The 14,339-nt window shown below is 36.2% G+C and overlaps 1 long non-coding RNA gene across 1 annotated transcript; it reads right to left on the bottom strand.

Moving 5' to 3' along the window:
- Positions 1-1,761: 1,761 nt before the first annotated feature.
- On the bottom strand, positions 1,762-13,333 carry LOC139600682 (uncharacterized). The gene is made up of 3 exons (XR_011682639.1): positions 13,213-13,333; positions 5,751-5,815; positions 1,762-3,936 (listed from the first exon to the last, which is right to left on the bottom strand). It is a non-coding gene; the product is annotated as an uncharacterized lncRNA (long non-coding RNA).
- Between the last annotated feature and the right edge of the window lie 1,006 nt (positions 13,334-14,339).

Here is a 14,339-nt window from a genome sequence, read left to right as displayed (position 1 = left end):
ATTTCTCCTTTAAGCAAAGATGTGTCTGAAATGCTTTGGTAAATGAGAGCATAAAATGCATTCCTCACCTCTTCGTTGCGTGGGATGGTCTTCTGGTTTGTCACAAAGCTCTGTACAGTTCATCTGCTTATAAACTCAAGAGGAAATGCTTGTTTTCCTTATGTAAATACTATTTTTTCAACATAGGAGAGTTTCTCCACAACAGCTGCTACAGCCTTTGGAGTTCTTAATTGAGATAAATAGGAGATGTCTTTTTTTCTTAGGTTTATGAAGGCTTGAATGAGTTTTTGTGCATTTCAATATTCTTTCAGTTTCCTTTATTCCATTTGTGACTTAAGGCCAGGTAGCTGCTCATGGTATTAATTAATATTGTCAGGTTTTTGGGCTATTTGTTTTTTTTTATTTTTGTAATAGTCTCCAACTTGGACACATAGGTCTGATCCTCTTATTAAGAATGTATCTGAGGCACCCTGTTAGAGTTTCAAAGAGTGAGGTTGCAGAATTTCCTAGATAATAGTAATTAAGCACTTATTCCTTGTCAGAATTGGGAATTCCTGGTTTCTTACTTCCATGTAGAGAATCAAGAAAAAAATTGTAAAAAATCAGGACAAAACTTTCAGGAAATGTCAGCAATCCTGGTAAAACTCCAGAAAGAAGATGCATATTTCAGTATAATGCCTACCGGTAAGTAAACATGGAGAGAGTGAAAGAATAAGCTTTATTACAAGAGAATTGGGATTTCAAATTAACTTGAAAATTTAAAAGATTTCAGCTTCAAAGCTGAAAGAAAGTAAAAGTTCCTTTCCATGACGTTTTATTTCCCAAATCCTTTCCATGACAATATTTGATTTTCCAGATCCTCTTTTCATTCCAGAGTTGAACCTATGTAGTTGGTTTATGGAATTGTGCTGGACTATCCTGAGATCCAAACATATACTTCAAAAACATCTGCAAAATACACATGAATCTTGAAACCTTTTTGTCTTGTGAGTTTTCAAAGGGATTCGAATGTCAAGTAAATTCTGATGACCCTGGCTGGGAGCTTTTGCCTCCTTCCTTAAGGGCTGAGCATCTCCAGGCAGTTCTCTCTGAAATGGACAGAGTGAAGATAAAGCCTCAGCTTACAACGACTGAAGCACTAAAAATGTGAGTCTCTTGCTCTGGTCATTTCTGAGTTGAGAATCCAGACTAAAAAATTTCCTGTTAAAAGCATCCCTTTCAACTTATGCTGCTATTCTGTGGACTGTTTTGGCCTCCGTGCAGTGAAATTGCATGAAAAATGCTTCAATCAGTTCTTTTCAGGAGCATTATGATGTAGTCTTTAATTATAAATGTTCATTTTTCTGTTCCCCATAGTCCCAGAACATCTTGAAATTACTTGTATTTTCTTCATATTTTATTGTTAGAGTGTTTTCCAGGCTGAAAAACATCTTTTTAAAGAAAAACAAAATAAATAAGGAGAAATGGCTGCTCTTTGTTTAATGCATTTTACATAATAATGGACAGTATCTTTCAAAATAAAAATAAAATACCGGCATTTTCACACAGAATTACAGAAAATTTGCATGGTAACTTGGTGTTTAGGCTAAAATTTGGTAAATAAAATAAAATTTACCCTTTTCCTTTTGTTTTTAGAGGTATTGGAGGACAATAAATCAAAAACAATGTTTGATGATCATAAGTGTTTCTAGCAGCAACTCCATTAATCCAAAAGCCATTGGATTTTTACCTTGTTGCAAGTATTTCTGTTGTGATTTTATATATATCAATAGTTGTCCTTTGAGTAGGATAGGAAGCATTAGTTCACTCTGTATTGTGCACATGCATATGTGAACATATGTATACATCTGCCATAGTTAGGATAATATTAATCTATGTGCTCACCTACTTTTATTGTTTTACACTTATAATATATATGTATACTTAGAATCTGCCCTGTATACACACACATAATGTTTACGTAATTATGCCTCCAACCAAGAAGCAAAACCCAAAAGCTGTATTTTTCTTTAATGATGGTAAAAAAAACAATACGCAAGATGTAGCTTTTAAAACAATTTAAGACACAAATACCCTTTCTTATAAAAGCTCACTGCTGAGCAACAATTTCAGGATGTAAGCTCAGTATTAAACAGATTTTGGTATGATCATGATGAGAGGAATGGAGCATCTCTTCTATGGGGACAGAATGAGAGAGCTGCACTTGTTCAGCCTAGAAAAGGTTCTGGGGACACCTTACAGCACCTTCCAGTACCTAAAGGGGGTCTGCAAGAGAGCTGGAGAGGAACTTTTTACAAGGGCATGTAGTGATAGTACAAGGAGAAATGGCTTTAAGCTGAAAGAGAGTAGGTTTAGGTTAGATAGTAGGAAGAAATTTTTTACTGTGAGGATGGAGAGGCAATGGAACAGGCTGCCGAAAGAGGCTGTGGATTCCTCATCCTTGAAAGTGTTCAAGCCCAGGTTGGATGGGACTTTGAGCAGCCTTGTCTAGTGGAAGGTGTCCCTGCCTGTGGCAGGGAGATTGAAATGAGATGATCTTTAGGGTGCCTTCAAACCCAACCCATTCTAGGGCTTTGTGATTCTATGAAAGTGTGTGCATTGACGGCAATCTTTTGGTAGTGTTAAATGTGGCTTCACACTGACAATCCCATTGGGCATGCTCTCAAATCCATGCCTTCAGTGCTATATCAGTTCCAGGGCATGAAGGATCTGGACAGGGAGATCCCATTCTGGATTAGATGGATGGACAAACTCCAGGGACTTGCTCGAGCTCCAAATACAAAGGCTTGGATTCAACTCTCTGAAATGGTTCACGACCAGGACTCAGGGATTTTAGAACCAGTTATCCACTTGGGAAAGAGGCAATGGAGTTGGGGCAATAAAGCTGGCTAAAGAAACTGGGGATTGCTCTTATTTTACTTTACTGACAACTCTGGCTACTCACACTGGTTTGACGGATTGCTGACAGTACAGCCCCCATCCTGTCAGGCACCAGGGCTGTATTCACCTTCCTCCTGCTTCCATGCCACTGGTCAGTCCGTATAGAAAACTTCTGTGCTCCTGGGCTTTTCTTTTCCTGCCAGTTAGGTGCAAAATTCTCTGCTCCTCATGGTGTCAAGTAATTGATATTTAGGCCATTGCATTCTCAACACAAGAAGTTTTTCTGTGTAGATATTACACACAGGGTCAAGATTTCCTGAGATCTTCTAGAAGAAAGGTGGCACCATTTCTGCAGCCTGGAATACAGAATGTCCAGAGAAGCTGGGTGCTGTGAGAGGCTGGATCTCTTGGTAGCAATGCAAAGTGAGAGTGTAGCCTTGCAAACTCGGTAGACAAGATAGCTCTTATCATAAGTATGCAACCGTGGAAAAGATGGCCTATGAGACCTTTTGAGATCATACATGAAATATGGGAGAAATAGGATCCAGATTCTGAGTACCCCAGTGTTTGATTGCTCTTTGCAGTAGCAATATATTTTTGCATTTATAATAGAAAAGGAAAGGGATGAAACTCAGAAAAAAGGATTCCAGAATAGATAAAACAGAAAGAAGACACTTGAAAATACCCTGTGGAAAGGGTCTTTCCTTTCTCTCCTTCCATGTTCTTTACTGTCAGAAAAACACAATTTCATTAATGACTTCATGCTGATTTTCCTTGCAAACTCTTATGTTGTTTTTCATGCTCTGAGTGATGCACTTTCAGTCTGGGACCAGTGATCCCTTTGAACTCACTTGAAGTAAGAGATGACAAATGGAGAAACAGATTTTAATCTTGGCATCTTGGCAGTAGATGGTGATGAGTATTCAAAAATGAAAGATGAACTGTGAAAATGAGAATTGTGTTTTCTTTTGTCTGGAGCTCCTTGGTCCCCAAATTATTCACATTCTGAGGCTGATTCATCATCTTCCTCCTTTTGTTTAATTTTCTTCTGACTGCCTAAATCCAGTGGGAAAGAGAAAAAACACCTTTAAAACTTTTCATCCTTGATTAATTTTAACTTGAATGGGATAGAAAGAATGAGGCAATTTTCCCAGGTGCCCTCATTTTGCATTCTTTCCCTGGGAGCAAAGACACACTGATAACAGCTGGGCAAATTTTTTAGAATGAAAAAAGCAGGTGTTGTGTATGAGATGTCTGTCTCTAGTGAGAGTGGTCATCAGTGCCATGAAAGCATTCCCTTGAAAGCTCTTGATCCTGCTGAAAGTTTGACTTATATTAATACATCCTTGAAAATATTACAAAAAGAGTTGTGTCCCAAAAGTTTCTTAAGGAAAGATAGATCTGCTCAAAACCAACCCTACAATATCCTCCACATGCTTTCTAACTATGGTTTCCACTTTCTTTGAACTAACCATTTCTACCATTATTTTGTCAACTCATTCACTTCAGGAATTCTAAAATCTGGGTCATTTTAAGTGTGACTTACTGCCTTCTTATCAGGCATAGAGAAGAGCAAAAGTGTAACAATCATCTCTGTAATTTTTTTTGGTATCTTCTTAATGCCAAAACCTGGTTAAAAACTTCCCCAATTAAATCATGCCTTCTAGAGTTTACCTCTGCTTATTAGAAAAACAATATCTCTGTAGACCATCTTCCCTATACTTTTGAAAAATCAGTAATTATCTTACTTTTATATGTATGCGTGTTTACAAATGTATCCTGTGCACCCTGTGCTCTAAATGTCTTTTCATGTTTATCTCTAAGTGCTCTCTATAGAGCATTTTGGATATATTCAGCAAAAGGTTGCCATCTGTCTTGTCAGAAAAATGATGCCATTGGTAGATATTGTTACTTTTCTTTGGGGACAAAGCAGGACTGTGGGAAGAAATTCACAGAGAAGTAATGCAAGTAAACTTATTAATTCCATAGCTTTATAACCTATAATCTATACAGTTCCAATTTTTTTCACTTGCAAATTTACTTCCATCTTTGAAATACTCTAAATCTCTACCCATATTAACCCTTTTGCTTATTGGTACAAAATTAAAGGTCATTTAAGACAAAAAGGGAACAGTGAAATGTCCAGCTAAGTGTCCCCCATTTCTTCTTCAAGGCTTCCTTGTCCATAGCATGGTTCATCCATCCATGCTCTATGATATGTCACCTAGTGAACAGCAGCACTTTCCCCACAAGGGGAGAAAAAAAATTGTGTCTGTTTTCTTCAGAAGTCCATGGGGCATTTTTAACACTCACCATGTCTGACAGCTAGGGACCTGCTTCGTGAGTGGCTGCACACATCTTGCTCTGCTGCTCTCCATTATCATGCAATGACCTGCACAGAAGTTTAATACCAGGGAGACAGAAACTTGAGCAAGAATTGTATGTACGAATTGTATGTAAGAATTGTATTATGTCCCACAGGTGGCTTTGTGCTGACCCTATACAAAGACATGACGGTAAAAGAAACAGTCCAGCACCTTTGGTGTTAGGCAGCAGGCAAATACAGCCATGGAAAATCAAAGCATCATAAAGCAGATATCTAAAAGTTTTACATCTACATTTTGAGGCAGTCAGTCTGCCAACATTTCCTTCAACATCCCCAGAAAGAAATAACCACTTCTAAAGTACTATTAATATGAAAGTAAACTGGGTACCTGTGAGACAGATTACTTTCTTGAGTTCCTTGTGTTTTCTTATTGAAGGTGATTGACTTGGGCTTAAATGTCTGCCAATGTATAAGTGGAGGAAGATCACACAGCCCGTAGATGGCTGTACCTATATGCCCTGTCTGTTTTACAAAGTGGACTTACCTGCAGTAAATGGAGGTATTCAAGGTTTTGCCCTAAATTCTTGCAGGATTTGTGCTTCAGGAGCTCTGTAAAAGCAAGCACAATTAAACTATTGCAAGTGACCTGCCTGTAGATAAGCTGAGCTCTAGAATTTCTATGGGTTGACATGTTTTATGCACTCAGTGTTTTATATAGCCCAGCATAGTCCATAGTTAATTTAATAAATAACACACATAGTATCAAGTTAAACACACTTAAAATTTTGTAAGTTGTGGCTTTTGGTACTGTGTGATGTTAAAAGCCGTGAAAAATCCAAAAAAATAGTTATTAGGAAAAGGCAAAGAGAAAGCATGTGGGAAAGACCAAAGCCAGTGTTCTGTCAGTATGTTTAGATTTTGTTTGGCATGTTCTTTGCTGCAGTATACCAGTGCACGACAGATAATGAGAAAATTTAGAGATTTTACAGAAAACTGAAAACATTTACATATCTTTTTTTGGATATTTAATACAATTTTTTTTTGCTGCATCTTCTCTCATGGCAAATTTAGACAGTTCTGTTATGAGGATGTCCAACATGTTAACCTTGATCCTCCCAAATCTCTGCCTTTCATCATGTTCATCAGGTTGTTCTTCCCGTTGTTCCAGTCACTGCATGTTTCGGTGTGCAAGGTTCCCCATCAGTACATGTATGGGAGAGAATACAAGAGGCAAACATCTCAAGATATTTATGTACATGATATTTACTACAGCTAAATAAAAACAATCTCACTACTGTAAGAAGATAGACTGAATGTTTCTTTTTCCAAGATTTTGTATGCTCTGCTGGGCATGAGACGTTAAAAAGTGCTCACCCTGAAACAAAGAACTACTGGTTGCTGACCCATGCACTGCAAATCACCAGGACTTTTCATTGAAAAGTTTAGAAGTGGGAAACTGATTTTTTTCTCAATTACCAGCACATCTGAATGTTTTGGCAATATGAAAAACACCTCAATTAAACCAACAGCTTTTCTTGAGATTTTGGGTGCATAGTTAAGCAGATTGTAAGGCTGATTTGACAAGTGGCAGTACTAACATCAGTTTATTTTTTCTTCACTTGAATAAAATTCATGGGAAATTTTATGCATAACCTGTTCAAATCCAGTGGGAAAAAAATTTCTCCATGGCTTCATATTTATATGTCTAACTCACCACCAAATGCTTCAGTTTTAAATTGAAAAGTCACCCATATTCTTTATGTGCAGTATTTTTGGCCAATGCATCAAAGCCTATAGATTTCAATAATTATGCACTTAATATATGCTGCAGCTCCAAAACCCATCCTGGTATCTTGTTCTGTGGTCTTCTAAAACTGCCTTTAAAATCAGTGCCAACTCGTCTACAAATTCTGTGCTCTCAAAACATTTTGTGTCTCTTTTTTTGGTAAGTCTAATTTTAAATCTTATGGTCTTTGATGGATGTACAAATTCATTTAATCAGTCAGTTATCCTGCAATACAGGCATCTGAGTCATATGCTCTCCACCAGCCTTTGCTTGGTTAAACACCAGATGGATGAAACAGCTGTATAAATCTTTAATCTTTGTGACAGCCTTTCTTTCATTTATTTTTTGACTTATGTGGTTAGTTTCACTTGTGTGTTCTTCCAGTTAGGGAGTTAACCAATCTCTGTCATTCAGATCTATTTAACACACTTTGTCTTTAGCTCAGGAAATTTTACTTTTACATTGATTTTTCAATTTACACATTAAATATTTAGCCTGCGTTTGAAGTAATATTGATGTCATTGATATTTCTGTTCATTATCTGTTAATCTATCAATGCTAGTGATATAATTAAAATCACACATTATCATGACAGTTTGTAGTTATAGTCTCATTCTTTGGAACAGTACTTTCTTGTAAGATAATCCTCTACCTCAAAACTACTAATTTTCTAATCAATTTTGCTTTTTTCACACCATTCTTGTTTGCAGTTGCACTATTTTTTTAATCTCACTATTTTGACAAAACAATGTAAATCTAAATGGGAGACCGTGGCAGAACTATCTGTTGAAATGTACAGCTTTTGAGAGAGTTAAACGTAGCTTTTTTGTAGGTTACTGTCATTTATGGATATAAATTTTGAAACCCATTTGAGCCCTCTCCAGAAGAATAGTATAATACTTTGTTACCATGATTAAAGGAGATGATTGTAAGAAAGGATGCACTAAACACTGAGGAGACTTCCTTAAAAGGTTTAAAGACACACCTAATGCATTTTGTCTCTGTGATCCAAAGACTGCAACATGGGAAATTTTGTGCAAAGGCAGAGAGACCTGTTTAATGCATTTGAATATTGAGAAGACATAGGAAGAGGGTGGAAGCTCCTTTAACCATGCAGCTTAAATAGTCAATAGAAAAAATCCCCTGTAAGAATGAATTTTGGTTTTTTTAAGCATAAAAGCATATTCAGATGATTGGTCTGGTAGAGTAGAATAAAGACTAATTTATTTGTTTCCCCCACCAAAGAAGGTCTTGTTTTGTCCAGGATTACACTAACACTGTAATAATTTTTCCACTTAAGCAGAAGAGGAATGGGAGGCAAGTGGTGAATATCAATGCTGAGTTAGAAAAGGCTGTTGTGGCACCAACATTCTGTAGAGTGCACCAGGAATGCTTTGGCTAATTTTATCACTCCATGTAGTAATGTAGTTTCTGAGTTCCAAAAAGATTCCTTTCCGGGTCATCCAGGGCACGACACAAAAATCCTGACATTTTGCAATCAGAAAAGAAATTTTCATAGGGAACAGAGTGGGAATAAACAGTGATTGGAAAGTCAAAACTTTCATAACTGCTATGAAAAACGTGCTTTTAGAATATAATAAATAAGTCTATAGCTCCAGGATACCACTAGAGATGCTGAGAGGACAATGACACTCAACGAGCTATTTCATGACCCTGAAATTCTTTAATTCTACTAAGCCTTAAGAGATGCTTGAAATTATTTCATCCTTTATGTTTGCTCTTGTGTGTTGAAAGCCTGTGGAATAGGATAGGAGTTGGGAGCATCTATTCATAACTAGCCCTCTTCTGCATGTGAATAATACACTGTCTGAGGACGAAACTGAATGCACTTGTAAGGACACACAGGTTTCTCCCTTCACCTTGGCAGTTCAGGGATATGATTTATAATAACCTCATCATTTCAAAGTTGGAAGTTGTCTGAATTCATGCTCCCTTCTTGATGGCTTTTCAGCCCTGTATGCTTTTGTTACAATGTCTCATATTCACACTCACGGGAGGTTTTCTCAAAGGGAAAGGAATCAGAGTGACCACAATGTAAAGTAATTTTGTTCAGAGAAGAGACTCTTGGTGATTTCTTCTTTGCAAGGTCGCCCAAAATATAGAGTTCATATCCCTGTATAGAAATATAATCTCACATAACCAATGCTTTGATGTGTTTGATGTGTTTGGACCATTTCTGAAGTATTTCTAAGTATATTAGCTATGAAATATGAATGAATTCTCAATGTAGGGAAATAACCTTGAACTTCAACTATATTATTGGAAGAAAGGGTCCATTCTTCATTCCAAAGAGGCGTATAAGAGTATTTAATGTAAGGACCATTTCTCATTTCAGCTCTATGGAAACGTAAACTGACTATACCTGTATAGAAACCCCCACTTTGAACTTCCAGCTTGATATCAATACCTATTTTTCCTGCAGTGTGATGCCAGTTGCATGTCCCTTGTTTATTTTCCTCGGCATCTGCATGCAAAAAATTCCTTCCTATCAATGTTAGTTACCCACATGTAGCCAGAAGAGATTGGATCTCACCCCATTACGGAAACATTTTTCAAACTGTTATAGCTATGAGATGAAATCTCATTTATTTTATGGCCACAAATTCCAACAAGGAACAGGAATAATTTCCTCTTCATGGAAAGAATTTCTAAGCCTCTGAGACAACGCAACACTGTCTTTCCCAAGAAAGGTAGCTTAAAAATTCTTAAAGAGCTTAACTTAAAAGAGGTTTAAGTGCCTTTTAAAATTGAATATACTGTTGATGGTGGATATCACCATGTCAGGTCTTCTGTTGCTATGGAACTAGGAAGAAACTGAAATGTCTCCCTTTACTTGATTTCACTGGTGTAAGAAAGACATTGACATATACGAATACACTTTCAGCATTAAGATTTCTAGAATTTTCCTCATATTTTATCTGTGTGGTCTGAACTGATTATTGCTTTCCTGTAATTCTAAAATACATAGCATGACAATTAAATATTTCATAAGATTTAGGTAATCCTAATTAAGCAAGACAGACTTCTGTATTCTACTCCACACAGAAAGATGCACTTGATATTCAGTAATATTTTCTCTGCATATTTTCTGCTTTTAAATCTTGAAACCACAATGAAGGATTCAACATTAAATATGTTATTAATAATCCCATTGTGATTATTTTTGGACAACATAACTTTTAGAGCAATCATATATCATTCTTGATATTTTTACCCTAGAGGTTTGGGGGCCTTCATTTCAAGAAAACTAAAATCCAAAACTCTGATATTATGTCCAGACAGACAGGAGACTTAAATCCACTTTTTTTTTAGTCACATTTTGCAGGAGTCAATCATGCTTATTATTAGCTACAAGCCAGTGGCAGGTGTCCAGAAACTGCAATCTGTATTTTTTTTATTATGTATGTGTGCATCTACATATATGCATTTTAATTTCTACATACATACACACACATATAGTGTATGCACATGTAGGCTTTTATGAGAAAATATTCATGACTATGACTTGCTGATTGTTTTCAAAGACAATGCAAAAGATTCACACCAATATTTTGCCATAGTTTCCTGAACACATGCATTTGTGAAAGTGTTGCTGATAGAGGTCTTGGAGCAAGCCTCTAAGCCACAGACATTTCAGTATGCCACAGCTAAAAGAATCATTTCCAAAGACATTCAGCATTAAAATAAAACAATTTTATTCAGAAGATGGAATAAAGCATCGTATTCCAAAGGAATTCCTTGGAGAGGCACTTCATATTTTAGTTTCAAGGAAGTAAGATAGACAACAGAACATCTTATTTGATAATCTTGTGCATCTTCTCTGTGAATCTGAGACCACTGCAGTTCAATAGTGGGGCAGCAACTGTTTCATTTGCCATGAAATGTAAGGTGGATAATTCTATACTAGTGGGCAAAAAAAAAGAAGAAAAGTTTCAGTGTTAGTTTGGTCCTGAGTTTTTGCTGGAATTGAGAATATGTTGAAAAGAAACACCTTAGCAGTCCTAGGATATCTTCAACACAGCCTGTTACCTGATTGTCTTCAACTGCTCATTACCAGAAAATATCACATATCACATAAAAATCATGTTTATACATTGAACTAAGCTTTTGTTTTGTGTGGTCTGTAATTGTTTGCTTGCTCTGTTTCCCAGAGTTTCATGATCAACCAATTTAAGACATTTAAGATCCACTTCTTATGCTAAAGAATTTAATTCTCTAATTTTTTTTGTTGCACATGTAAAGAAAATAATATACACCTATGTGAAAGTATCTGCCTTGTAAAAAGGCAGAGTCATCCTGCTCAAAGAATATGATGTGACAAACATTACTGTTTACCTACAAAAGACACTGTTTCCCTATGAAATCAACAGTTAACATACTGAATTTCTTGATACATTGTACAAATGGGAGCAAATTATTACATGATAGACTATCCCTATTTATTGTTTATTGTCTCTTCTGTTACTTCACATTTGGTTCTATAACTCTCCTAAAACATATAGCTTATATCAATTTGATCAGTATTTTGAGAAAATGTATTTTAAGATAAAGGTTAATTTGTGAAGGAATGATTCATCTAGAAGCAGACATGGTATGAGGGCACAAGATTCACAGAAAAGTGGTGGCAAACACTACCTGAAGTCCCTTTGTAGTACAGCCAAATGGAAGGACTACCAATCATTGTGAGACCACTTCACAGAGGCAGAATGTGCATTTGAAAATAAGCATGACTAGCCCATATTTAGCAACATCAATCATATCCACACCCCCTTTCCTATAGCCCCACCACATTTCTGCAGAGTTTGTGTTTGCTTTAGTCAGCGGTGGGCTTGCCCATGGTACAGTACACCAGCCTTACCTTTCACTCTTACTGTGAAGGTCCCTCAGTGATGACAAGGAAACCAAGAGTAATTTTTCAAAAAGTATAAAACATTTGAAACATCTTTTAAAGAATTCATATTCTTAGCTACAGTGGTCAGACTCATCTTTCAAAAATATCTTGGTTCCAGTTACAGTTCCTCAGACCTGCTGAGTCACTGCAGATAAATCTCTTCAATAATCAGGATTTCATGAAAATAAGGTAATGATGTTAATTTGGTTTGAGAGGTATTTTGTGATCTTCTGAAGAAACATATTCTCTAATAAGCAGAAAGTTTATTATACAAAAAGAATAATATTCTTTCCATATAGCAATATTCTTGAAAATTAAAGAAACTTTCAAGACCTGCCTTCTTACAAGTCAGGAACAGAAAGTCTTTCTCCTTTCCCTTGTTTCATCTTGCCTTTTTGAGCCTGTAAGGACCAAAACAAAATGGGTAGACCATGACATCCACAGATGCTGACAGTCCATTCACACAGGACAAAGCTGATGAAGAGGGGAGACAAAAGGACTTCTGGAGAAGCAAAGTCAAAAGTCAAAGAGATCAAATAAAAACACACTGCTGCTCAATGCAGCTAAATAAATAACAGCAATACATATGACAGATGACACCAGCCTGGACAAAACAAAGCGTGACATTTTTTCACACCTTGTTTTTTTCAAAACTCACTTCTCAGCCAAAGCAGATAACACTCCAACTGAGAAAAAATGATTTGCCATGAGTCTTGACAACATGGAAAGGGATTTTACATAGAGAAATTCTTGGCAGAATCTCCTATTTCCGCTTAAAGAATATTACTTGGCTCTAGACTGAGATGATATGGATGAGGGCAAGATAATGAAACAGTAGATGATAAAGAAGGAAAAGGAGAAACAATTTTTTTTTTTAATTCAAAGGAATTTTTGTATTATATATTTGCAATTGTACAAGTTGTCTGCTTTGTAAGTAACACATATACATTAAATAAACCTTTTATGTAAAGAAACTAACACTGATCCACACTTTATTAAAAGAGATCTTGATTGTCCACTTCTAAAATGGAGGAAGTGTTAGTCTGTAAGGTCTTTAGGCCATGGGCTGGTCTCTCTGTCCTTGCTGCTTAGGGAAGGCCACACAAAAGCCAAGCACTATTTACTGTGATAAAGTCTCTGAATGATACAGAAGAAATTGTTCACACAAAAAGAAGCAAGCAGTACACACACAGGATTATTTTGTAACCATTATTTAGGCTTCAATTCAGCAAAGCACATGAATATGTGCTTTAAATCCATTAATTGCTGTTAATTAGTTGAGACCCTCCTGTAATATTGAAAGCTTACCTTTAAAGATACACTATTCAAATTCTCCACAATATAGAATGAATAGGACTTTTTCATGGGCTTCATTTTCTGTCTTCTCTGGCTTTTGTTCTTTCATGCTGTGAATGAGGACTGTTGCAGCATGCTAGATGTAGAAAGAGTCCATAACCTGCACCTTTTAGCAATCGCCTTCAGTTTTATTGTTGAATTTCTGGTTTTCAGTTCTGTGAAGTGCCTGTGCTGGGCTAAAATTAATTGTGACTGAAAAAGAATGGCATTTTCAAAGTTGTTATGACAATCTGCTTCCTTCATTGAGATGCATAAGGCCTAGATATTCCATTTTATTCCAAGGCCACTTGTGTAACTCTTAGCAAATATATTGGCTATGTGGTGGATGACTCAATTGTCCTGGAATAAAATACTGCATTGACAAATCTACCGAGTGTCACCAAGTAAGCAATATTCATTCTTAAAGCAGGCATTTCCTGCCAAATCCTCAATCAAAATTATTAGTTATAGTTAATAAAAGCAGTTCTATGGGGACTTAATTACCATTCTCCATTTTCAACTTAGAAAGACTTTAAATCAAGAGATTAATTTTATATATTCCAGAGAACCTATCACTGATAGGTCAGATTAACATACTGGTCAAAAGTTTCTAGTTCTTCTGAAAGAAGCACAGCTCTTTCAAAGACCAAATTTCCATTCAATTCACTTTTTTCCTTTTTCTTTGAAGGAAAGGAGCCCAAAGAAACTCCATTTTACTTACTTCAGTTCAAGCATATGTGAACTGAAACATTAAATTTGAAGCATACACCATGAACAGAAAGAAATTTGCATTATTTCTCAGTGCTATCTATTAAAATACAAACTTGATTTCTATCAGTCACAGTTTTCTGGGGGGAACAGGCTTGTCCTTGTCCCCTTTTCCACCAGAACAGGCATGCTACAATAAGTTTGTAAGTACTATGTTTCTTCTAAAGCTAGAACGCAAAGCAGTGCCTCAATAGCTCCTGTGAAAATATAAACTGACTGTTTGCATGTTGTTTAACTCATGTTTCCTTTTTAATTTTTCATTTTTAATTTCTCCTTATTCATCAAAGTAATTTTTTTCCAGACAGTAAAGTAGATGTGGGTAGAGTTGGATT

Source organism: Agelaius tricolor, unplaced genomic scaffold (genome assembly GCF_023055355.1).
Source record: "Agelaius tricolor isolate 1412-34295 unplaced genomic scaffold, bAgeTri1.0.p SCAF_2, whole genome shotgun sequence".
NCBI classification, from domain to species: Eukaryota; Metazoa; Chordata; class Aves; order Passeriformes; family Icteridae; genus Agelaius; species Agelaius tricolor.
This window is presented reverse-complemented; position numbering and strand designations above follow the sequence as displayed.